Below are 27985 nucleotides of genomic sequence, written 5' to 3'. Positions count from 1 at the left end.
CGGATCCTAACATGTTTTAAGTGTGGTGGATATGCATGCCAGAAATATGTTGAGGATGCAAGTGGCCTAATGATCCAAAAATTTCAAGGAGTAGAAAAAATTAAATTCTCAAGTTAACGTGTGGTTGGATATTTACCGGAGCCCAATAACCCACTTTTTGCCTATCCTTAAAAATCACATTGACTTTTTGGAATTATCTCTCTCAGCATTTGTGCATTTAGATTTTTGATGTTCAAATTTTTTTTTTTTCAGATCCAAACTTGAGTTTTCTCTCTCCCGTTTTTCTCGTAAAGAAAAAAGATATAAGATCACAACAAAATGAAAATTTTAGAGTTTATATATGCAAAAGAATTTGGAAACTATAACAAATGCAAGTGAAGAAAATTATTTCACGTACTAAAAAATTCACCCCAAAATTTTGTTATCCATGTTTGGGAAGTTCCACACGTAGAACCCCTAATAGATTTGATAGGAAAGAGACTTGTAACTGATCCTAACATGTTTTAAGTGTGGTGGATATGTATGCCAGAAACACGTTGAGGATGCAAGTGGCCTAATGATCCAAAAATTTCAAGGAGTAGAAAAAATTAAATTCTCAAGTTAACATGTGGTTGGATATTTACCAGAGCCCATCAACCCACTTTTTGCCAATCCTTAAAAATCACAGATACTTTTTGGAATTATCTCTCTCAGCATTTGTGCAATTCCATTTTGGATGTTCAAATTTTTTTTTTAGATCCAAAGTTGAGTTTTCACTCTCCCATTTTTCCTGTAAAGGAAAAAGATATAAGATCACAAAAAAATTATAATTTGAGAGGTTATGTATGCAAAAGAATTTGGAAACTACAACAAATGCAAGTGAAGAAAATTATTTCATGCACTAAAAAATGAACTTCACAGTTTTGTTATCCATGTTTGGGAAGTTCCACTTGTAAAACCCCTAATAGATTTGATAGGAAAGTGACTTGTAACTGATCCTAACATGTTTTAAGTGTGGTGGATATGCATGCCAGAAAGATATTGAGGATGCAAGTTGCCTAATGATCCAAAAATTTCAAGGAGTAGAAAAAATTAAATTCTCAAGTTAACGTGTGGTTGGGTATTTAGCGGAGTCCAAAAACCCACTTTTTGCCTATCCCTAAAAATCACACATACTTTTTGCAATTATCTCTCTCACCATTTGTGCATTTCCATTTTGGATATTCAATTTTTTTTTTCAGATCCAAACTTCTGTTTTTACTCTCCTATTTTTCGCGTAAAGAAAAAAATTATAAGCTAAAAAAATGAAAATTTTAGAGTTTATGTATGCATAAGAATTTGGAAACTATAACAAATATAAGTGAAGAAAATTATTTCACGCACAAAAAAATGAACTCCAAAGTTTTGTTATCCTTGTTTGGGAAGTTCCACTAGTACAACCTCTAATAGATTTGATAGGAAAGATTCTTGTAACAGATCCTAATATGTTTTAAGTGTGGTAGATATGCATGCGAGAAACTTGTTCAGGATACAAGTGGCCTAATGATCCAAAAATTTCAATGAGTAGAAAAAACTAAATTCTCAAGTTAAAGTGTGGTTGGATATTTACCAGAGCCCAACAACCAACTTTTTGCCTATCCTTAAAAATCACAGATGCCATTTGGAATTATCTCTCTCAGCATTGGAGCATTTCCATTTTGGTTGTTCAATTATTTTTTTTTTCAGATCCAAACTTGAGTATTCACTCTCCCATTTTTCTCGAAAAGAAAAAAGATATAAGATCACAACAAAATGAAAATTTTAGAGTTTATGTATGCAAAAGAATTTGGAAACTATAACAAATACAAGTGAAGAAAATTATTTCACGGACTAAAAAGTGAACCCCAAATTTTTGTTATCCATGTTTGGGAAGTTCCACTAGTACAACCCCTAATAGATTTGATAGGAAAGAGACTTGTAACTGATCCTAACATGCTTTAAATGTGGTGGATGTGCATGCCAGAAACATGTTGAGGATGCAAGAGGCCTAATGATCCAAAAATTTCAGGGAGTAGGAAAACTTAAATTCTCAAGTTAACGTGTGGTTGAATATTTACCAGAGCCCAACAACCCACTTTTTGCCTATCCTTAAAAATCACAGATACTTTTTGGAATTATCTCTCTCAGCATTTGTCCATTTCGATTTTGGATTCTCAAATATTTTTTGTTGAGATCCAAACTAACGTTTTCACTCTCCCAATTTACTCGAAAAGAAAAAAGATATAAGATCATAACAAAATGAAAATTGTAGAGTTTATGTATGCAAAATAATTTGGCAACTATAACAAATGCAAGAGAAGAAACTTATTTCACGCACTAAAAAATGAACCCAAAAGTTTTGTTATCCATGTTTGGGAAGTTCCACTAGTACAACCCATAATAGATTTGATAGGAAAGAGACTTGTAACGGATCCTAACATGTTTTAAGTGTGCTGGATATGCATGCCAGAAACATGTTGAGGATGAAAGTGGCCTAATGATCCAAAAATTTCAAGGAGTAGAAAAAATTAAATTCTCAAGTTAACGTGTGGTTGGATATTTATCGGAGCCCAACAAACCACTTTTTGCCTATCCTTAAAAATCACAGATACTTTTTGGAATTATCTCTCTCAGCATTTGGGCATTTCAATATTGGATGTTCAAATTTTTTTTTCAGATCCAAACTTGAGTTTTCACTCTCCCATTTTTCTCGTAAGAAAAAAGATATAAGATCCCAACAAAATGAAAATTTTAGAGTTTATGTATGCAAAAGAATTAGGAAACTATAACAAATGCTGGAGAAGAAAATTATTTCACGCACTAAAAAATGCACCCCAAAGTTTTGTTATCCATGTTTGGGAAGTTCCACTAGTACAACCCCTAATAGATTGGATAGGAAAGTGACTTGTAACTGATCCTAACTTGTTTTAAATGTGGTGGATATGCTTGCCAGAAACATGGTTAGGAACCAAGTGGCCTCATGATCCAAAAATTTCAAGGAGTAGAAAAAATTAAATTCTCAAATTTACAAGTGGTTGGATATGTACCGGAGCCCAACAACCCACTTTTTGCCTATCCTTAAAAATCACAGATACTTTTTGGAATTATCGCTCTCAGCATCTGTCCATTTCCATTTTGGATGTTCAAATTTTTTTTTTCAGATCCAAACTTCAGTTTTCACTCTCCCATTTTTCTCGTAAAGAAAAAAGAGATAAGATCACAAAAAAATTAAAATTTAAGAGTTGATGTATGCAAAAGAATTTGGAAAGTATAACAAATGCAAGTGAAGAAAATTATTTCACGCACTAAAAAATGAACTCCTAAGTTTTGTTATCCATGTTTGGGAAGTTCCACTAGTACAACCCATAAAAGATTTGAAAGGAAAGAGACTTGTTACGGATCCTAACATGTTTTAAGTGTGGTGGATATGCTTGCCAGAAACATGATGAGGATGAAAGTGGCCTAATGATCCAAAAATTTCAAGGAGTAGGAAAAATTAAATTGTCAAGTTAACGTGTCTTTGGATATTTACCGGAGCCCAACAACCCACTTTCTGCCTATCCTTAAAAATCACAGATACTTTTTGGAATTATCTCTCTCACCATTTGTGCATTTCCATTTTGGATGTTCAAATTTTTTTTTTCAGATCCAAACTTGAGTTTTCACTTTCCCATTTTTCTCGGAGAGAAAAAAGATAGAAGATCACAACAAAATTATAATTTTAGAGTTTATGTATGCAAAACAATTTTTAAACTATAACAAATGCAAGTGAAGAAAATTATTTCACGCACTAAAAAATGAAATCCAAAGTTTTGTAATCCATGTTTGGGAAGTTCCACTAGTACAACCCATAATAGATTTGATAGGAAAGAGGCTTGTAATGGATCCTAACATGTTTTAAGTGTGGTGGATATGCATGCCAGAAACATGTTGAGGATGCATGTGGCCTAATGATCCAAAAATTTCAAGGAGTAGAAAAAATTAAATTCTCAACGTGTGGTTGGATATTTACCGGAGCCCAACAACACACTTTTTGCGTATCCTTAAAAATCACAGATACTTTTTGGAATTATCTCTCTCAGCATTTGTGCATTTCCATTTTGGATGTTCAAAATTTTTTTTCAAATCCAAACTTGAGTTTTCACTCTCCCATTTTTCTCGTAAAGAAAAAAGATATGAGATCATAACAAAATTAAAAGTTTAGAAATGAACTCAAAAGTTTTGTTATCCAAGTTTGAGAAGTTCCACTAGTACAACCCATAATAGGAAAGAGACTTGTAATGGATCCTAACATGTTTTAAGTGTGGTGGATATGCATGTCAGAAACAAGTTGAGGATGTAAGTGGCCTAATGATCCAAAAATTTCAAGGAGTGGAAAAAATTAAATTCTCAAGTTAACGTGTGGTTCGATATTTACCGGAGCCAAACAAACCACTTTTTGCCTATCCTTAAAAATCACAGATACTTTTTGGAATTATCTCTCTCAGCATTTGTGCATTTCCATTTTGGATGTTCAAATTTTTTTTTTCAGATCCAAACTTGAGTTTTCACTTTCCCATTTTTCTCGGAAAGAAAAAAGATAGAAGATCACAACAAAATTATAATTATAGAGTTTATGTATGCAAAACAATTTGGAAACTATAACAAATGCAAGTGAAGAAAATTATTTCACGCACTAAAAAATGAACCCCAAACTTTTGTTATGCATGTTTGGGAAGTTTCACTAGTACAACCCCTAATAGATTTGATTGGAAAGAGACTTGTAACTTATCCTAACATGTTTAAAGTGAGGTGGATATGCATGCCAGAAACATGTTGAGGATGCAAGTGGCCTAATGATCCAAAAATTTCAAGGTGTAGAAAAAATTCAATTCTCAAGTTAATTTGTCGTTGGATATTTACTGAAGCCCAACAAACCACTTTTTGCCTATCCTTAAAAATCACAGATACTTTTTGGAATTATCTCTCTCAGCATTTTTGCATTTCCATTTTGGATGTTCAAATATTTTTTTTCAGATCCAAACTTCTGTTTTCACTCTCCCATTTTTCTCGTAAAGAAAAAAGATATAAGATCACAACAAAATGAAAATTTTATACATTATGTATGCAAAATAATTTGGTAACTATAACAAATGCAAAAGAAGAAACTTATTTCACGCACCAAAAAATGAACCCCAAAGTTTTGTTATCCATGTTTGGGATGTTCCACTAGTACAACCCCTAATAGATTTGATTGGAAAGAGACTTGTAATTGAGCCTAACATGTTTTAATTGTGGTGGATATGCATGCCAGAAACATGTTGAGGATGCAAGTGGCCTAATGATCCAAAAATTTCAAGGAGTAGAAAAAATTAAATTCTCAAGTTAACGTGTGGTATGATATTTACCGGAGCCCAACAACCAACTTTTTGCCTATCCTTAAAAATCACAGATAGTTTTTGGAATTATCTCTCTTGGCATTTGTGCATTTCCATTTTGGATGTTCTAATATTTTTTTTCAGATCCTAACTAGAGTTTTCACACTCCCATTTTTCTCATAAAGAAAAAAGATATAAGATCACAACGAAATGAAAATTTTAGAGTTTATGTTTGCAAAAAAATTTGAAACTATAACAAAAGCAAGTGATGAAAATTATTTCACGCATTAAAAAATGAAACCGAAAGTTTTGTTATCCATGTTTGGGATGTTCCACTAGGACAACCAATAATAGATTTGATAGGAAAGAGACCTGTAATTGATCCTAATATGTTCTAAGTGTGGTGGATATGCATGCCAGAAACATGTTGAGGGTGCAAGTAGCCTAATTCTCAAGTTAACGTGTGGTTGGATATTTACCGGAGCCCAGAAACCCATTTTTTGCCTATCCTTAAAAATCACAAATACTTTTTGGAGCTCTCTCAGCATTTGTGCATTTCCATTTTGGATGTTGAAATTGTTTTTCTTCCAGGTCCAAACTTGAGTTTTCACTCTCCCATTTTTCTCGTAAAGAAAAAGGATATTAGATCTCAACAAAATGAAAATTTTAGGGTTTATGTATGCGAGAGAATTTGGAAACAATAATAAATGTAAGTGAAGAAAATAATTTGACGCACCAAAAAATGAACTCCAAAGTTTTGTTATGAATGTTTGGGAAGTTCCTCTAGTACAACCCCTAATAGATTTGATAGAAAAGAGACTTGTAACTGATCCTAACATGTGTTAGGTTGGGTGGATATGCATGCCAGAAACATGTTGAGGATGCAAGTGGCCTGATGATCCAAAAATTTCAAGGAGTAGAAAAAATTAAATTCTCCAGTTAACGTGTGGTTGGATATTTACCGGAGCCCAAGAACCCACTTTTTGCCTATCCTTAAAAAGCACAGATACATTTTTGAATTATCTATCTCAGCATTTGTGCATTTCCATTTTGGATGTTCAAATTTTTTCTTTCAGATCCAAACTTCAGTTTTCACTCTCCCATTTTTCTAGTAAAGAAAAAAGTTATAAGATCACAACAAAATGGAAGTTTTAGACTTAATGTGTGCAAAAGAATAAGGAAACTTTAACAAATGCAAGTGAAGAAAATTATTTCACCCACTAAAAATGAACTCCAAAGATTTGTTGTCCATGTTTGGGAAATTCCACTAGTACAACCCCTAATAGATTTGATAGGAAAGAGACTTGTAACTGATCCTAACATGTTTTAAGTGTGGTGGATATGCCTGCATGAAACATGTTGAGGATGCAAGAGGCCTAATGAGCCAAAAATTTCAAAGAGTAGAAAAAATTAAATTCTCAAGTTAACGTGTGGTTGGACATTTACAGAAGCCCAACAACCCACTTTTTTCCTATGCTTAAAAATCACAGATACTTTATGGAATTATCTCTCTCAGCATTTGTGAATATCCGTTTTGGATGTTCAAATTTTTTTTTTTCAGATCCAAACTTGAGTTTTCATGATCCAATTTGTCTCGTAAAGAAAAAAATATAAGATTACAACAAAATAAAAATTTTAGAGTTGATATATGCAAAACAATTTGGAAACTATAACAAATGCAAGTGAAGAAAATTATTTCACGCACAAAAAATGAACTCCAAAGTTTTGTTATCCATGTTTGGGAAGTTCCACTAGTACAACCCCTTATAGATTTGATAGGAAAGAGACTTGTAACTGATCCTCACATGTTTTAAGTGTGGTGGATATGCTTGCTAGAATCATGTTGGGGATGCAATGGCCAAATGATCCCAAAATTTCAAGGAGTAGAAAAAATTAAATTCTCAAGTTAACATGAGGTTGGATATTTCATGGAGCCCGACAACCCACTTTTTGCCTATCCTTAAAAATCACAGATACTTTTTGGAATTATCTCTCTCAGCATTTGTGCATTTCCATTTCTGATGTTCAAATTTTTTTTTTCAGATCCAAACTTGCCGTTTCTCTCTCCCATTTTCTCGTAAAGAAAAATGATATCAGATCACAACAAAATGAAAATTTGAGATTTTATGTATGCAAAAGAATTTGGAAACTATAACAAATTCAAATGAAGAAAATTATTTCACGCACTACAAAATGAACTCCAAAGTTTTGTTATCAATGGTTGGAAAGTTTCACCAGTACAACCCCTAATAGATTTGATAGGAAAGGGACTTGTAACTGATCCTAACATGTATTAAGTGTGGTGGATATGCTTGCGAGAAACATGATGAGGATGCAAGTGGCCTAATGATCCAAAAATTTCAAGGACTTGAAAACATTAAATTCTCAAGTGAACGTGTGGTCTGATATTTACCGAAGCCCAACAACCCACTTTTTGCCTTTCCATAAAACTCACAGATACTTTTTGGAATTATCTCTCTCAGCATTTGTGAATTTTCATTTTGGATGTTCGAATTTTTTTTTCAGATCCAAACTTTAGTTTTCACTCTCCCATTTTTCTCGTATAGAAAAATGATATAAGATAAAAAAAAATGAAAATTTTAGAGTTTATGTTTGGAAAAGAATTTGGAAACTATAAAAAATGCATGTGAAGAAAATTATTTCGCGCACTAAAAAAAGTACTCCATTGTTTTGTTATCCATGTTTGGGAAGTTCCATTAGTACAACCCCTAATAGATTTGATAGGAAAGAGACTTGTAACTGATCCTCACATGTTTTAAGTGTGGTGGATATTCCTGCCTAAAACATGTTGACGATGCAAGTGGCCCAATGATCCAAAAATTTCAAGGAGTACAAAAAATTAAATTGTCAAGTTAACGTGTGGTTCTATATTTACTGGAGCCCAACAACCCACATTTTCCCAATCCTTTAAAATCATAGGTACTTTTTGGAATTATCTCTATCAGTATTTGTGCGTTTCCATTTTGGATGGTCAAATTTTTTTTTTCAGATCCAAACTTGTGGTTTCACTCTCCCATTTTTCACGTAAAGAAAAAAGATATATGATCACAACAAAATGAAAATTTTAGATTTTATGTATGCAATTTAATTTGGAAACTATAACAAATGCAAATGAAGAGAATTATTTCACGCACTAAGAAATGAACACCAAAGTTTTGTTATCCATGTTTGGGAAGTTCCACTAGTACAACCCCTAATAGAATTGATAGGAAAGAGACTTGTAACTGATCCTAACAAGTTTTAAGTTTGGTGGATGTGCATGCCATAAACATGATGAGGATTGCCTAATGACCCAAAAATTTCAAGGAGTAGAAAAAATTAAATTCTCAAGTTAACGTGTGGTTGGATATCTATTGGAGCCCAACAACCAACTTTTTTCCTATCCTTAAAAATCACAGATACTTTTTGGAATTATCTCACTCAGCATTTGTGCATTTCCATTCTGGATGTTCAAAATTTTTTTTTTTCAGATCCAAACTTGAATTTTTACTCTAGCATTTTTCTTGTAAAGATACAAATATAAGATCACATCAAGAAAAAATTTTAAAGTTTATGTATGCTAAAGAATTTGGAAACTATAACAAATGTAAGTGAAGAGAATTTTTTAACGTACTAAAAAATGAACTCCAAAGTTTTGTTATCCATGTTTGGGAAGTTCCACTAGTACAACCCCTAATAGATTTGATAGGAAAGAGACTTGTAACTGATCCTAAAGTGTTTTAAGTGTGGTGGATAGGAATGCTAGAAACATGTTGAGGATGCAAGTGGCCCAATGATCCAAAAATTTCAAGGAGTAGAAAAAATTAAATTCTCAAGTTAACGTGTGGTTGGATATTTATTGGAGTCCAACAACCCACTTTTGGCATATCCTTAAAAATCACGGATACTTTTTGGAATTATCTCTCTCAGCATTTGTGCATTTCCATTTTGGATGTTTAAAATATTTTTTTTTTTTCAGATCCAAACTTGAGTTTTCACTCTAACATTTTTTACGTAAAGAAAAAAGATATAAGATCACAACAAAATGAAAATTTTATAGTTTATGTGTGCAAAAGAATTTGAAAACACTAACAAATGTAAGTGACGAAAATTATTTCACGCACTAAAAAATGAACTTCATAGTTTTTTTATCTATGTTTGGGAAGTTCCACTAGTACAATCCCTAATAGATTTGTTAGGAAAGAGACTTGTAACTGATCTTAACAGATTTTAAGTGTGGTAAGATATTTCTCAGAGCCCAACAACAAACTTTTTGTCGATCCTTAAAAATCACGGATACTATTTGGAATTATCTCCCTCAGCAATTGTGCATTTCTTTTTTGGATGTTCAAAATTTTTTTTTCAGATCCAAACTTGCGTTTTCACTATCCCATTTTTCATGTATAGAAAAAAGATAAAGATTACAACAAAACGAAAATTTTAGAGTTTATGTATGCAAAAGAATTTGGAAACTATAACAAATGTAAGTGAAGAGAATTATTTCTTGTTGTAAAAAATGAACTCCAAAGTTTTGTTATCCATGTTTGGGAAGTTCCACTAGTACAACCCATAATAGATTTGATAAGAAAGGGACTTGTAACTGATCCTAACATGTTTTAAGTGTGGTGGATATGCATTTACGAAACATGTTGAAGATGCAAGTGGCCTAATGATCCAAAAATTTCAAGGAGAAGAAAAAATTAAATTCTCAAGTGAACGTGTGGTTGGATACTTACCGGAGCCCAATAAGCCACTTTTTGTCTATCCTTAAAAGTCACAGATACTTTTTGGAATTATATCTATCAGCATTTGTGCCTTTCCATTTTGGATGTTCAAATTGTTTTTTCAGATCCAAACTTGAGTTTTCACTCTCCCATTTTTTTCGTAAAGAAAAAAGATATAAGATCACAACAAAATGAAAATTTTAGAGTTTATGTATGCGAAAGAATTTAAAACTATAACAAATGTAAGTGAAGAAAATTATTTCACGCACAAAAAATGAACTCCAAAGTTTTGTTATCTATGTTGGGGAAGTTCCACTAGAACAATCCCTAATAGATTTGATAGGAAAGAGACTTGTGATCCTAACATATTTTAAGTGTGGTTAGATATTTACCAGAGCCCAACAACCAACTTTTTGCTTATCCTTAAAAATCACAGATACTTTTGGGAATTATCTCTCTCAGCATTTGTGCATTTCCATTTTAGATGTTAAAATTTATTTTTTTTCAGATCCAAAATTGAGTTTTCACTCTCCCATTTCTCTCGTATAGAAAAAAGATATAAGATTACACCAAAATGAAAATTTTAGAGTTTATGTATGCAAAAGAATTTGGAAACTCTAACAAATGTAAGTGAAGAGAATTATTTCTCGTTGTAAAAAATGAACTCCAAAGTTTTGTTATCCCTGTTTGGGAAGTTCCACTAGTACAACCCCTAATAGATTTGATAAGAAAGAGACTTGTTACTGATCCTAACAGGTTTTAAGTGTGGTGGATATGGATGCCAGAATAATGTTGAGGATGCAAGTGGCCTTATGATCGAAAATTTTCAGGGGGTAGAAAAAATTAAATTCTCAAGTTAACGTGTGGTTGGATAGTTATTGGAGCCCAGCAACCCACTTTTTGCCTATCCTTAAAAATCACAGATACTTTTTGGAATTATCTATCTCAGCATATGTGCATTTCCATTTTGTTTGTTCAAAATTTTTTTTTTTAGGATCCATACTTGAGTTTTCACTCTCCCATTTTTTCTCGTAAAGAAATAGGATATAAGATCACAACAAAATGAAAATTTTAGGGTTTATGTATGCAACAAAATTTGGAAACTATAACAAATGTATGTGAAGAAAATTATTTGACGCACTAAAAAATGAACTGCAAAGTTTTGTTATGAATGTTTGGGAAGTTCCACTAGTACAACCCCTAATAGATTTGATAGGAAAGAGACTTGTAACTGATCCTAACATGTTTTAAGTGTGGTGGATATGCTTGCCGGAAACATGTTGAGGATGCAAGTGGCCTCATGGTCCTAAAATTTCACGCAGTTGAAAAAATTAAATTCTCAAGTTAATGTGTGGTTGGATATTTACTGGAGCCCAACAACCCACTTTTCACCTATCCTTAAAAAGCACAGATACTTTTTGGAATTATCTCTCTCAGCATTTGTGCATTTCCATTTTGGATGTTCAAATTTTATTTTTTTAATCCAAACTTGAGTTTTCATTCTCCCATTTTTCTCGTAAAGAAAAAAGATATAAGATCACAACAGAATGAAAATTTTAGTTTATATAAGCAACTGAAATTTTGAAACTATAACAAATGTAAGTGAAGAAAATTATTTCACACACTAAAAAATGAACTCCAATGTTTTATTATCCATGTTTTGGAAGTTTCACTAGTACAACCCCTAATAGATTTGGTAGGAAAGAGAGTTCTAACTGATCCTAACATGTTTTAAGTGCGGTGGATATCCATGCCAGAAATATGTTGTGGATGCAAGTGTCCTAATGATCTAAAAATTTCAAGATTTAGAAAAAATTAAATTCTCAAGTCAACGTGTGGTTGGATACTTACCCAAGCCCAAAAACCCACTTTTTGCCTATCCTTAAAAATCAAAGATACTTTTTGGAATTATGTCTCTCAGCATTTGAACATTTCCATTTTGGATGTTCAAAATTTTTTTTTTCAGATCCAAACATGAGTTTTAGCTCTCGCATTTTTCTCGTAAAGAAAAATGATATACGATCACAACAAAATGAAAATTTTAGAGTTTATGTATGCAAAAGAATTTGAAAACTATAACAAATGTAAGTGAAGAGAATAATTTCACGCACTAAAAAATGAACTCCAAAGTTTTGTTATCTACGTTGGGGAAGTTCCACTAGAAAAATCCCTAATAGATTTGATAGGAAAGAGACTTGCAACTGATCCTAACATATTTTAAGTGTGGTTAGATATGCATGCAAGAAACATGTTGAGGATGCAAGTGGCCTAATGATCCAAAAATTTCTAGGAAGAGAAAAAATTAAATTCTCAAGTTAACGTGTGGTTGGATATTTACCGGAGCCCAACAACCCACTTTTTGCCTATCTTTAAAAATCACAGATACTTTTTGGAATTAACTCTCTCAACATTTTTGCATTTCCATTTTGGATGTTCAAAATTTTTTTATTTCAGATCCAAACTTGAGTTTTCATTCTCCCATTTTTCTCGTAAAGAAAAAGGATATAAGATCACAATGAAATGAAAGTTTTTAGAGTTTATGTATGCACCTGAATTTGGAAACAATAACAAATGTGAGTGAAGAAAATTATTTCACCTACTAAAAAATGAACTCCAAAGTTTTGTTATCTATGTTTGGGAAGTTCCACTTGTATAACCTCTACTAGAATTCATAGGAAAGAAAGTTGTAACTGATCCTAACATGTTTTAAGTGTGGTGGATAAGCATGCCAGAAACATGTTGAGGATGCAAGTGACCAGATGCAAAAATATGAAAGAGTAGAAAAAATTAAATTCTCAAGTTAACGTGTGGTTGGATATTTACCGGAGCCCAAAAACCCACTTGTTGCCTATCCCTAAAAATCACAAATACTTTTGGGAATTATCTCTCTCAGCATTTCTGCATTTCCATTTTGGATGTTCAAATTTTTTTTTTTCAGATCCAAACTTGAGTTTTCACTATCCCATTTTTCTCGTAAAGAAAAAAGATATAAGATCACAACAAAATGAAAATTTTAGAGTTTATGTTTGCAAAAGAAATTGGAAACTGCGACAAATGTAAGTGAAGAAAATTATTTCACGCACTAAAAAATGAACTCCAAAGTTTTGTTATCCATGTTTGGGAAGTTCCACAAGTACAACCCCTAATAGATTTGATAGGAAAGAGACTTGTAACTGATCCTAACATGTTTTAAATGTGGGGGATATGAATGCCAGAAACATGTTGAGGATGAAAGTAGCCTAATGATCGAAAAATTTCAAGGAGTAGAAAAAATTAAATTCTCAAGTTAATGTGTGGTTGGATATTTACCGGAGCCCAACAACCCACTTTTTTTATCCAGACTTGAGTTTTCACTCTTCCGTTTTTCTCGTAAAGAAAAAAGACATAAGGTCACAACAAAATGAAAATTTTGGAGTTTATGTATGCAAAACAATTTTGAAACTATAATGAATGTAAGTGAAGAAAATTATTACATGCACTAAAAAATGAACTCATAATTTTTGTTATCAATGTTTGGGATGTTCCACTAGTACAACCTCTAATAGATTTGCTAGGAAAGAGATTTGTAACTGATCCTAACGTGTTTTAAGTGTGGTGGATATGCATGCCAGAAACATGTTGAGGATGCAAGTGGCCTGATGATCTAAAAATTTCCAGGAGTAGAAAAAATTAAATTCTCAAGTTGACATGTTGTTGGATATTTACTGGAGTCCAACAACCCACTTTTTGCCTATCCTTAAAAATCACAGATACTTTTTCGAATTATCTCTCTCAGCATTTGTGCATTTCCAATTTGGATGTTCAAATTTTTTTTTTCAGATCCAAACATGAGTTTTTGCTCTCCCATTTTTCTCGTAAAGGAAAAAGACATAAGACCACAACAAAATGAAAATTTTAGAATTTATGTATGGAAATGAATTTGGAAACTATAACAAATGTAAGTGAAGAAAATTATTTCACGCACTAAAAAATGTATTCAAAGTTTTGTTATCCATGTTTTGGAAGTTCCACAAGTACAACCCCTAATAGATTTGATAGGAAAGAGACTTGTAACTGATCCTAACATGTTTTAACTATGGGGGATATGAATACCAGAAACAAGTTGAGGATGTAAGTGGCCTAATGATCCAAAAATTTCAAGGGCTAGAAAAAATTAAATTCTCAAGTTAACGTGTGGTTGGATATTTACCGGAGCCCAATAACCCACTTTTTGCCTATCCTTAAAAATCACAAATACTTTTGGGAATTATCTCTCTCAGCATTTCTGCATTTCCATTTTGGATGTTCAAATTTTTTTTTTTCAGATCCAAACTTGAGTTTTCACTATCCCATTTTTCTCGTAAAGAAAAAAGATATAAGATCACAACAAAATGAAAATTTTAGAGTTTATGTTTGCAAAAGAAATTGGAAACTGCGACAAATGTAAGTGAAGAAAATTATTTCACGCACTAAAATATGAACTCCAAAGTTTTGTTATCCATGTTTGGGAAGTTCCACAAGTACAACCCCTAATAGATTTGATAGGAAAGAGACTTGTAACTGATCCTAACATGTTTTAAATGTGGGGGATATGAATGCCAGAAACATGTTGAGGATGAAAGTAGCCTAATGATCGAAAAATTTCAAGGAGTAGAAAAAATTAAATTCTCAAGTTAATGTGTGGTTGGATATTTACCGGAGCCCAACAACCCACTTTTTTTATCCAGACTTGAGTTTTCACTCTTCCGTTTTTCTCGTAAAGAAAAAAGACATAAGGTCACAACAAAATGAAAATTTTGGAGTTTATGTATGCAAAACAATTTTGAAACTATAATGAATGTAAGTGAAGAAAATTATTACATGCACTAAAAAATGAACTCATAATTTTTGTTATCAATGTTTGGGATGTTCCACTAGTACAACCTCTAATAGATTTGCTAGGAAAGAGATTTGTAACTGATCCTAACGTGTTTTAAGTGTGGTGGATATGCATGCCAGAAACATGTTGAGGATGCAAGTGGCCTGATGATCTAAAAATTTCCAGGAGTAGAAAAAATTAAATTCTCAAGTTAACATGTTGTTGGATATTTACTGGAGTCCAACAACCCACTTTTTGCCTATCCTTAAAAATCACAGATACTTTTTCGAATTATCTCTCTCAGCATTTGTGCATTTCCAATTTGGATGTTCAAATTTTTTTTTTCAGATCTAAACATGAGTTTTTGCTCTCCCATTTTTCTCGTAAAGGAAAAAGACATAAGACCACAACAAAATGAAAATTTTAGAATTTATGTATGGAAATGAATTTGGAAACTATAACAAATGTAAGTGAAGAAAATTATTTCACGCACTAAAAAATGTATTCAAAGTTTTGTTATCCATGTTTTGGAAGTTCCACAAGTACAACCCCTAATAGATTTGATAGGAAAGAGACTTGTAACTGATCCTAACATGTTTTAACTATGGGGGATATGAATACCAGAAACAAGTTGAGGATGTAAGTGGCCTAATGATCCAAAAATTTCAAGGGCTAGAAAAAATTAAATTCTCAAGTTAACGTGTGGTTGGATATTTACCGGAGCCCAATAACCCACTTTTTGCCTATCCTTAAAAATCACAAATACTTTTGGGAATTATCTCTCTCAGCATTTCTGCATTTCCATTTTGGATGTTCAAATTTTTTTTTTTCAGATCCAAACTTGAGTTTTCACTATCCCATTTTTCTCGTAAAGAAAAAAGATATAAGATCACAACAAAATGAAAATTTTAGAGTTTATGTTTGCAAAAGAAATTGGAAACTGCGACAAATGTAAGTGAAGAAAATTATTTCACGCACTAAAATATGAACTCCAAAGTTTTGTTATCCATGTTTGGGAAGTTCCACAAGTACAACCCCTAATAGATTTGATAGGAAAGAGACTTGTAACTGATCCTAACATGTTTTAAATGTGGGGGATATGAATGCCAGAAACATGTTGAGGATGAAAGTAGCCTAATGATCGAAAAATTTCAAGGAGTAGAAAAAATTAAATTCTCAAGTTAATGTGTGGTTGGATATTTACCGGAGCCCAACAACCCACTTTTTTTATCCAGACTTGAGTTTTCACTCTTCCGTTTTTCTCGTAAAGAAAAAAGACATAAGGTCACAACAAAATGAAAATTTTGGAGTTTATGTATGCAAAACAATTTTGAAACTATAATGAATGTAAGTGAAGAAAATTATTACATGCACTAAAAAATGAACTCATAATTTTTGTTATCAATGTTTGGGATGTTCCACTAGTACAACCTCTAATAGATTTGCTAGGAAAGAGATTTGTAACTGATCCTAACGTGTTTTAAGTGTGGTGGATATGCATGCCAGAAACATGTTGAGGATGCAAGTGGCCTGATGATCTAAAAATTTCCAGGAGTAGAAAAAATTAAATTCTCAAGTTAACATGTTGTTGGATATTTACTGGAGTCCAACAACCCACTTTTTGCCTATCCTTAAAAATCACAGATACTTTTTCGAATTATCTCTCTCAGCATTTGTGCATTTCCAATTTGGATGTTCAAATTTTTTTTTTCAGATCCAAACATGAGTTTTTGCTCTCCCATTTTTCTCGTAAAGGAAAAAGACATAAGACCACAACAAAATGAAAATTTTAGAATTTATGTATGGAAATGAATTTGGAAACTATAACAAATGTAAGTGAAGAAAATTATTTCACGCACTAAAAAATGTATTCAAAGTTTTGTTATCCATGTTTTGGAAGTTCCACAAGTACAACCCCTAATAGATTTGATAGGAAAGAGACTTGTAACTGATCCTAACATGTTTTAACTATGGGGGATATGAATACCAGAAACAAGTTGAGGATGTAAGTGGCCTAATGATCCAAAAATTTCAAGGGCTAGAAAAAATTAAATTCTCAAGTTAACGTGTGGTTGGATATTTACCGGAGCCCAATAACCCACTTTTTGCCTATCCTTAAAAATCACATACACTTTTTGGAATTATCTCACTTAGAATTTGTGCATTTCCAATTTGGATTTTCACAATATATTTTTTTTTATCCAAACTTGTGTTTATGCTCTTCCGTTTTTCTCATAAAGAAAAAAGACATAAGACCACAACAAAATGAAAATTTTAGAGTTTATGTATGCAAAACAATTTTGAAACTATAACGAATGTATGTGAAGAAAATTATTTCATGCACTAAAAAATGAACTCAAAAGTTTTGTTATCAATGTTTGGGAAGTTCCACTAGTAAAACCCCTAATAGATTTGATAGGAAAGAGACTTGTAACTGATCCCAACATGTTTTAACTGTGGTGGATATGCATGCAAGAAACATGTTGAGGATGCAAGTGGCCTGATGATCCAAAAAATTCAAGGAGAAGAAAAAATTAAATTCTCAAGTTAACGTGTGGTTTGATATTTACCGGAGCCCAACAACGCACTTTTTGCCTATCCTTAAATATCACAGATACTTTTTGGAATTAACTCTCTCAGCATATGTGCATTTCGATTTTGGATGTTCGAATTTTTTTTTCAGATCCAAACTTGAGTTTTCACTCTCCCCTTTTTTCTCGTAAAGAAAAATGATATAAGATCACAACAAAATGAAAATTTTCGAGTTTATGTATGCAAACGAATTTGGAAAATATTTCAAATGTATGTGAAAAAATTTATTTCACGCACTAAAAAATGAACTCCAAAGTTTTGTTATCCATGTTTGGGAAGTTCCTCTAGTACAACCCCTAGTAGATTTGATAGGAAAGAGACTTGTAACTGATCCTAACATGTTTTAAATGTGTGGGATATGTATGTCAGAAACATGTTGAGGATGCACGTGGCCTAATGATCCAAAAATTTCAACGAGTAGAAAAAATTAAATTCTCAAGTTAACGTGTGGTTGGATATTTACAAGAGCCCAATAACCCACTTTTTGCCAATCCTTAAAAATCAAAGATACTCTTTGGAATTATCTCTCTCAGAATTTGTGCATTTCCATTTTGAATTTTCAAATTGTTTTTATTTTTATCCATACTTCAGTTTTCACTGTTACGTTTTTCTCGTAAAGAAAAAAGACATTAGATCACAACAAAATGAAAATTTTGGAGTTTACGTATGCAAAAAAATTTTGAAACTATAACGAATGTAAGTGAAGAAAACTATTACACGCACTAAAAAATGAACTGAAAAGTTTTGTTATCAATGTTTGGGAAGTTCCACTAGTACAACCCCTAATAGATTTTATAGGAAAGAGACTTGTAACTGATCCTAACATGTTTTAAGTGTAGTGGATATGCATGCTAGAAACATGTTGAGGATGCAAGTGGCCTGATGATCTAAAAATTTCCTGGAGTAGAAAAAATTAAATTTTCAAGTTAACGTGTGGTTGGATATTTACCGGAGTCCAACAACCCACTTTTTGCCTATCCTTAAAAATCATAGATACTTTTTGGAATTAACTCTTTCAGCATTTGTGCATTTCCATTTTGGATGTTCAAATTTTTTTTTCAAATCCAAACGTGAGTTTTCACTCTCCCATTTGTCTCGTAAAGAAAAAAGACATAAGATCACAACAAAATGAAAATTTTAGAGTTTATTTATGCAAAAGAATTTGGAAACTATAACAAATGTAAGTGAAGAAAATAATTTCACGCACTAAAAAATGAACTCCAAAGTTTTGTTATCCATGTTTTGGAAGTTCCACAAGTACAACCCCTAATATATTTGATAGGAAAGAGACTTGTAACTGATCCTAACATGTTTTAAATGTGGGGGATATCAATGCCAGAAACATGTTGAGGATGCAAGTGGCCTAATGATCCAAAAATTTCAAGGAGTAGAAAAAATTAAATTCTCAAGTTAACATGTGGTTGGATATTTATCGGAGCCCAACAACCTACTTTTTTCCTATCCTTAAAAATCACAGATACTTTTTGGAAATATCTCTCTCAGCATTTGTGCATTTCCATTTTGGACCTTCAAATTTTTTTTTTTCAGATCCAAGCCTGTGTTTTCACTCACCCTTTTTTCTCGAAAAGAAAAAAGATATAAGATGACAACAAAAATGAAAATTTTGGGGTTGATGTATCAAAAAAAATTGGAAACTATAACAAATGTAAGTGAAGAGAATTATTTCACGCACTAAAAAATGAACTCCAAAGTTTTGTTATCCTTGTTTGGGAATTTCCACTAGTAGAACCCCTAATAGATTTGATGGGAAAGAGACTTGTAACTGATCGTAACATGTTTTAACTGTGGTGGATATGCAGGCCAGAAACATGTTGTGGTTGCAAGTGGCCTAATGATCCAAAAATTTCAAGGAGTAGAAAAAATTAAATTCTCAAGTTAACGAGTGGTTGGACATTTACCGGAGCCCAACAACCAACTTTTTGTCTATCCTTAAAAATCACAGCTACTTTTTGGAATTATCTCTCTCAGCATTTGTGCATTTCTTTTTTGGATGTTCAAAATTTTTTTTTTTCAGATCCAAACTTGAGTTTTCACTCTTCCATTTTTCTTGTATAGAAAAAAGATATAAGATTACAACAAAATGAAAATTTTAGAGTTTATGTATGCAAAAGAATTTTGAAGCTATAACAAATATATGTGAAGAGAATTATTTCTCGTTGTAAAAAAGAACTCCAAAGTTTTGTTATCCATGTTTGGGAAGTTCCACTAGTACAACCCCTAATAGATTTGATAGGAAAGGGACTTGTAACAGATCCTAACATGTTTTAAGTGTGGTGGATATGCATTCGAAAAACCTGTTGAAGATGCAAGAGGCCTGATGATCCAAAAATTTCAAGGAGAAGAAAACATTAAATTCTTAAATTAACGTGTGGTTGGATACTTACCGGAGCCCAACATGCCACTTTTTGTCTATCCTTAAAAATCACAGATACTTTTTGGAATTATATCTATCAGCATTTGTGCATATCCATTTTGGATGTTCAATTTTTTTTTTTCAGATCCAAACTTGAGTTTTCACTCTCCCATTTTTCTCGTTAAGAAAAAAGATATAAGATTACAACAATATGAAAATTTTAGAGTTTATGTATGCAAAATAATTTGGAAAGTATAACAAATGTAAGTGGACAGAATTATTTCTCGTTGTAAAAAATGAACTCCAAAGATCTCTTATCCATGTTTTGGAAGTTCCACTAGTCCAACCCCAAATAGATTTGATAGGAAAGAGTTTTGTAACTGATCCTAACATGCTTTAAGTTTGGTGGATATGCATGCTAGAAACATGATGAGGATGCAAGTGGACCTAATGATCCAAAAATTTCAAGGAGTAGAAAAAATCAAATTCTCAAGTGGTTGGATATTTACCAGGGCCAAACAACCCACTTTTTGCCTATCGTTAAAAATCATAGATACTTTTTGGAATTATCAGTCTCAGCATATGTGCATTTCCATTTTGGATGTTCAAAATTTTTTTTTTTAAGATCCAAACTTTAGTTTTTACTCTCCCATTTTTGTCATAAAGAAAAAAGATGTACGATCACAACGAAATGAAAATTTTAGAGTTTATGTATGCACAAGAATTTTGAAACTATAACAAATGTAAGTTAAGAAAATTATTTCACGCACTAAAAAATGAACTCCAAAGTTTTGTTATCCATGTTTGGGGAGTTCCACTAGTACATCCCCTAATAGATTTGTTAGGAAAGAGACTTGTAACTGATCCTAACATGTTTTAAGTGTGGTGGAAATGCATGCCAGAAACATGTTGAGGATGCAAGTGGCCTAATGATCCAAAATTTTCAAGGAGTAGAAAAAATTAAATTCTCAAGTTAACGTGTGGTTTTATACCTACCGGAGCCCAACAACCCACTTTTTGCCTATCCATAAAAATCACAGATACTTGTTGGAATTATCTCTCTCAGCATTTGTGTATTTCCATTTTGGATGTTCAAATTTTCCCCATTGTTCTCGTAAACAAAGAAGATATAAGATCAGAAAAAAATGAAAATTTTAGAGTTTATGTATGCAAAAGAATTTGGAAACTACAACAAATGTAAGTGAAGAAAATTATTTCACGCACTAAAAAATGAACTCCAAAGTTTTGTTGGCCTTGTTTGGGAAGTTCCACTAGTACAACCCCTAATAGATTTGATAGGAAAGAGATTTGTACATGAACCTAACATGTTTTAAGTCCGGTTGGATATTTACCGGAACCCAACAACCCACTTTTTACCTATCCTTAAAAATACATATACTTGTTGGAATTATCTCTCCCAGCATTTGTGCATTTCCATTTTGGATGTTAGAAATTTTTTTTTCAGATCCAAACTTGAGTTTTCACTCTCCCATTTTTCTCGTAAAGAGAAAAGATACCAGATCACAACAAAATAAAAATTTGACATTTTATGTATGCAAAAGAATTTGGAAACTGTAACAAATGCAAATGAAGAAAATTATTTCACGCACTAAAAAATGAACTCCAAAGTTTTGTTATCAATATTTGGGAAGTTTCACTAGTACAACCCCTAATAGATTTGATAGGAAAGAGACTTGTAACTGATCCTAACATGTTTTAAATGTGGTGGATATGCATGCCAGAAACGTGTTGAGGATGCAAGTGGCTTAATGATCCAAAAATTTCAAGGAGTTAAAAAATTAAATTCTCAAGTTAACGTGTGGTTGGATATTTTACTGGAGCCCAACAACCCACTTTTTTCCTGTCCTTCAAAATCACAAATAATTTTTGGAATTATCTCTCTCAACATTTGTGCATTTCCATTTTGGATGTTCAAATTTTTTGTTTCAAATCCAAATTTGAGCTTTCACTCTCCCATTTTTGTCATAAAGAAAAAAGATGTACGATCACAACGAAATGAAAATTTTAGAGTTTATGTATGCACAAGAATTTTGAAACTATAACAAATGTAAGTTAAGAAAATTATTTCACGCACTAAAAAATGAACTCCAAAGTTTTGTTATCCATGTTTGGGGAGTTCCACTAGTACATCCCCTAATAGATTTGTTAGGAAAGAGACTTGTAACTGATCCTAACATGTTTTAAGTGTGGTGGAAATGCATGCCAGAAACATGTTGAGGATGCAAGTGGCCTAATGATCCAAAATTTTCAAGGAGTAGAAAAAATTAAATTCTCAAGTTAACGTGTGGTTTTATACCTACCGGAGCCCAACAACCCACTTTTTGCCTATCCATAAAAATCACAGATACTTGTTGGAATTATCTCTCTCAGCATTTGTGTATTTCCATTTTGGATGTTCAAATTTTCCCCATTGTTCTCGTAAACAAAGAAGATATAAGATCAGAAAAAAATGAAAATTTTAGAGTTTATGTATGCAAAAGAATTTGGAAACTACAACAAATGTAAGTGAAGAAAATTATTTCACGCACTAAAAAATGAACTCCAAAGTTTTGTTGGCCTTGTTTGGGAAGTTCCACTAGTACAACCCCTAATAGATTTGATAGGAAAGAGATTTGTACATGAACCTAACATGTTTTAAGTCCGGTTGGATATTTACCGGAACCCAACAACCCACTTTTTACCTATCCTTAAAAATACATATACTTGTTGGAATTATCTCTCCCAGCATTTGTGCATTTCCATTTTGGATGTTAGAAATTTTTTTTTCAGATCCAAACTTGAGTTTTCACTCTCCCATTTTTCTCGTAAAGAGAAAAGATATCAGATCACAACAAAATGAAAATTTGACATTTTATGTATGCAAAAGAATTTGGAAACTGTAACAAATGTAAGTGATGAAAATTATTTCACGCACTAAAAAATGAACTCCAAAGTTTTGTTATCCATGATTGGGAAGTCCCACTAGTACAGACACTAATAGATTTGATAGGAAAGTGACTTGTAACTGATCCTAACATGTTTTAAGTGAGGTGGATATGCATGCCAGAAACATGTTGAGTATGCAAGTGGGCAAATTATCCAAAAATTTCAAGGACTAGAAAAAATTAAATTCTCAACTGAACGTGTGGTTGGATATTTACCGGAGCCCAACAACCCACTTTTTTCCTATCCTTAAAAATCATAGATACTTTTTGGAATTATCTCTCTCAGCATTTGTGCATTTCCATTTTGGATGTAAAATTTTTTTTTCAGATCCAAGCTTTAGTTTTCACTCTCCCATTTTTCTTGTAAAGAAAAAAGATATAAGATCACACCAAAATGAAAATTTTAGAGTTTATGTATGCAAAAGAATTTGGAAACTATAACAAATTTAAGTGAAGAAAATTATTTCACGCACTAAAATATGAACTCCAAAGTTTTCTTATCCATGTTCGGAAGTTCCACTAGTAACACCCCTAATAGATTTGATAGGAAAGAGACTTGTAACTAATCCTAACATGTTTTAAGTGTGGTGGATATGCATGCCAGAAACATGTAGAGGATGCAAGTGGCCTAATGATCCAAAAATTTTGAGTAGAAAAAAATAAATTCTCAAGTTAACGTGTGGTTGGATATTTACCGAAGCCCAACAACCCTCTTTTTGCCTATCCTTATAAATCACAGATACTTTTTGGAATTATCTCCCTCAGCAATTGTGCATTTCCATTTTTGATGTTCAAAATACTTTTTTTCATACCCAAAATTGAGTTTTCACTCTCCTATTTTTCTCATAAAGAAAAAAGATATAGGATCAAAACAAAATGAATATTTTAGTGTTTATGTATGCAAAAGAATTTGGAAACTAAAACAAATGTAAGTGAAGAAAATTATTTTACGCACTAAAAAATGAACTCAAAAGTTTTGTTATCCATGTTTGGGAAGTTCCACTAGTACAACCCCTAATAGATTTGGTAGGAAAGAGAGTTGTAACTGATCCTAACATGTTTTAACTGTGGAGGATATCCATGCCAGAAATATGTTGAGGATGCAAGTGGCCTAATGATCCTGAAATTTCAAGAAGTAGAAAAAATTAAATTCTCAAGTTAACGTGTGGTTGGATATTTACCGAAGCACAACAACCCACTTTTTGCCTATCCTTAAAAATCACAGATACTTTTTGGAATTATCTCTCTCAACATTTGTGCATTTCCATTTTGGATGTTCAAATTTTTTTTTTCAGATCCAAACTTGAATTTTCACTCTCCCATTTTTCTCGTAACGAAAAAAGATATAAGATCACAAGAAAATGAAAATTTTAGAGTTTATGTTTGCAAAAAAATTTGGAAACTGTAACAAATGTAAGAGAAGAAAATTATATCACGCACTAAAAAAAGAACTCCAAAGTTTTGCTATCCATGTTTGGGAAGTTCCACCAGTACTACCCCTAATAGATTTGATAGGAAAGAGAGTTGTAACTGATCCTAACATGTTTTTTAAGTGTGGAGGATATGCTTGCCAGAAACATGTTGAGGATGAAAGTGGCCTAATGATCCAAAAATTTCAAGGAGTACAAAAAATTAAATTCTCAAGTTAACGTGTGGTTGGATATTTACCGGAACCCAATAACCCACTTTTTTCCTATCCTTAAAAATCACAGATACATTTTGGAATTATCTCTCTCAGCAGTTGTACAATTCCATTTTGGATGTTCAATTTTTTTTTTCATATCCAAACGTGAGTTTTCACTCTCCCATCTTTCTTGTAAAGAAAAAAGACATAAGATCACAACAAAATGAAAATTTTAGAGTTTATGAATGAAATAGAATTTGTAAACTATAACAAATGTAAGTGAAGAAAATTATTTCAAGCACTAAAAAATGAACTCCAAAGTTTTGTTATCCATGTTTTGGAAGATCCACAAGTACAACACCTAATAGATTTGATAGGAAAGAGACTTGTAACTGATCCTAACATATTTTAAATGTGGGGGAAATGAATGCCAGAAACATGTTGAGGATGCAAGTGGCCTAATGATCCAAAAATTTCATGGAGTAGAAAAAATTAAATTCTCAAGTTAACGTGTGGTTGGATATTTACCGGAGCCCAATAACCCACTTTTTGCCTATCCTTAAAAATCACAGATACTTTTTGGAATTATCTACCTCAGAATTTGGGCATTTCAATTTTGGATTTTCAAAATATATTTTTATTTTTTCCAAACTTGTGTTTTCACACTTCCGTTTTTCTCGTAAATAAAAAAGACATAAGATCACAACAAAATGAAAATTTTAGAGTTTATGTATGCAAAAAAAATTTAAAACTATAACGAATGTAAGTGAAGAAAATTATTTCATGCACTAAAAAATGAATTCAAAAGTTTTGTTATCAATGTTTGGGAAGTTCCACTAGTACAACCCCTAATAGATTTGATAGGAAAGAGACTTGTAAGTGATCCCAACATGTTTTAAGTGTGGTGGATATGCATGCAAGAAACATGCTGAGGATGCAAGTGGCCTGATAATCCAAAAATTTCAAGGAGTAGAAAAAATTAAAATATCAAGTTAACGTGTGGTTGGATATTTACCGGTGCCCAACAACCCACTTTTTGCCTATTCTTAAAAATCACAGATACTTTTTGGAATTAACTCACTCAGCATTTGTACATTTCCATTTTGGATGTTCAAATTTTTTTTTCAGATCAAAACTTGAGTTTTCACTCTCCCATTTTTCTCATAAAGAAAAAAAGATGTAAGATCACAACAAAATGAAAATTTTAGAGTTTATGTATGCAAAAGAATTTGGAAACTATAACAAATGTAAGAGATGAAAATTATTTCATGCACTAAAAAATGAACTCCAAAGTTTTGTTATTCATGTTTCGGAAGTTCCTATAGTACAAACCCTTATAGATTTGATAGGAAAGAAACTTGTAACTGATCCCAACATGTTTTAAATGTTGGGGATATGCATGTCAGAAACATGTTTAGGATGCAAGTGGCCTAATGATCCAAAAATTTCAACGAGTACAAAAAATTGAATTCTCAAGTTAATGTGTCGTTGGATATTTTCCGGAGCCCAACAACCCACTTTTTTCCGATACTTAAAAATCACAGATAGTTTTTGGAATTACCTCTCTCAGAATTTGTGCATTTCCATTTTGGATTTTCAATTTTTTTTTTTATCCATTCTTGAGTTTTCACTCTTCCGTGTTACTCATAAAGAAAAAAGACATAAGATCGCAACAAAATGAAAATTTTAGAGTTTATGTATGCAAAACAATTTTGAAACTATAACGAATGTAAGTGAAGAAAATTATTTCACGCATTAAAAAATGAACTCCAAAGTTTTGTTATCCATGTTTAGGAAGTTCCACTAGTACAACCCCTAATAGATTTGATAAGAAAGAGACTTGTAACTAATCCTAACATATTTTAAGTGCGGTGGATATGCATGCCAGAAACATGTTGAGGATGCAGGTGGCCTAATGATCCAAAAATTTCAAGGAGTAGAAAAAATTAAATTCTCAAGTTAACATGTGGTTGGATATTTACCGGAGCCCTACAACCCACTTTTTGGCTATCCTTAAAAATCACATATACTTTTTGGAATTATCTCTCTCAGCATTTGTGCATTTCCATTTTGGATGTTCAAAATTTTTTTTTTTCAGATCCGAACTTAAGTTTTCACTCTCCCATTGTTCTCGTAAAGAAAAAAGATATAAGATCACATTAAAATGAAAATTTTAGAGTTTACGTATGCAAAAGAATTTGGAAACCACAACAAATGTAAGTGAAAAAAATTATTTCACGCACTAAAAAATGAACTCCAAAGTTTTGTTATCAATGTTTGGGAAGTTCCACTAGTAAAACCCCTAATAGATTTCATAGGAAAGAGACTTGTAACTAATCCTAACATGTTTTAAGTGTGGTGGATATGCAAGCCAGAAACACGTTGAGGATGCCATTGGCCTAATGATCCAAAAATTTCATGGAGTAGAAAAAATTAAATTCTCAAGTTAAAGTGTTGTTGGATATTACTGGAGCCAGACAACCCACATTTTGCCTATCCTTAAAAATCACAGATACTTTTTAGAATTATCTCTCTCAGCATTTGTGCATTTCCATTTTGGATGTTCAAAATTTTTTATTTTTTATCCATACTTGAGTTTTCATTCTCCCATTTTTTTCGTAAAGAAAAGAGATATAAGATCACAACAAAAAGAAAATTTTAGAGTATATGTATGCAAATGAAATTTCAAACTATAAAAAATGTAAGTGAAAAAAATTATTTCACACACTAAAAAATGAACTCCAAAGTTTTGTTATCCATGTTTGGGAAGTTCCACTTGTCCAACCTCTAATAGAATTCATAGGAAAGAAACTTGTAACTGATCCTAACATGTTTTAAGTGTGGTGGATATCCATGCCAGAAACATGTAGAGGATGCAAGTGGTCTGATGATCCAAAAATTTCAAAGAGTAGAAAAAATTAAATTCTCAAGTTAACGAGTGGTTGGATATTTACCGGAGCCCAAAAACCTACTTTTTGCCTATCCTTAAAAATCACAGATACTTTTTGGAATTATCTCTCTCTGCATTTGTGCATTTCCATTTTGGATGTTCAATTTTATTTTTTCAGATCCAAACTTGAGTTTTCACTCTCCCTTTTTCTCGTTAAGAAAAAAGATATAAGATCACAACAAAATGAAAATTTTAGAGTTTATGTTTGCAAAAGAATTTGGAAACTGTAACAAATGTAAGTGAAGAAAATTATTTCACGCACTAAAAAAAGAACACCAAAGTTTTGTTATCAATGTTTGGGAAGTTCCGCCAGTACTACCCCTAATAAATTTCGATAGGAAAGAGAGTTGTAACTGATCCTAACATGTTTTAAGTGTGGAGGATACGCTTGCCAGAAACAAGTTGAGGATGAAAGTGGCCTAATGATCCAAAAATTTCAAGGAGTAGAAAAAATTAAATTCTCAAGTTAACGTGTGGTTTGATATTTACCGGAACCCATTAACCCACTTTTTGCCTATCCTTAAAAATCACAAATACTTTTTGGAATTATCTCTCTTAGAATTTGTGCGTTTCCATTTCGGATTT

The sequence above is a fragment of the Aristolochia californica genome, unplaced genomic scaffold (assembly GCF_029961685.1).
Source record: "Aristolochia californica isolate CCGP_79_NKW_82.1479 unplaced genomic scaffold, dmAriCali1.0.hap1 SCAF_10, whole genome shotgun sequence".
Taxonomy (NCBI): Eukaryota; Viridiplantae; Streptophyta; class Magnoliopsida; order Piperales; family Aristolochiaceae; genus Aristolochia; species Aristolochia californica.
This window is presented reverse-complemented; position numbering follows the sequence as displayed.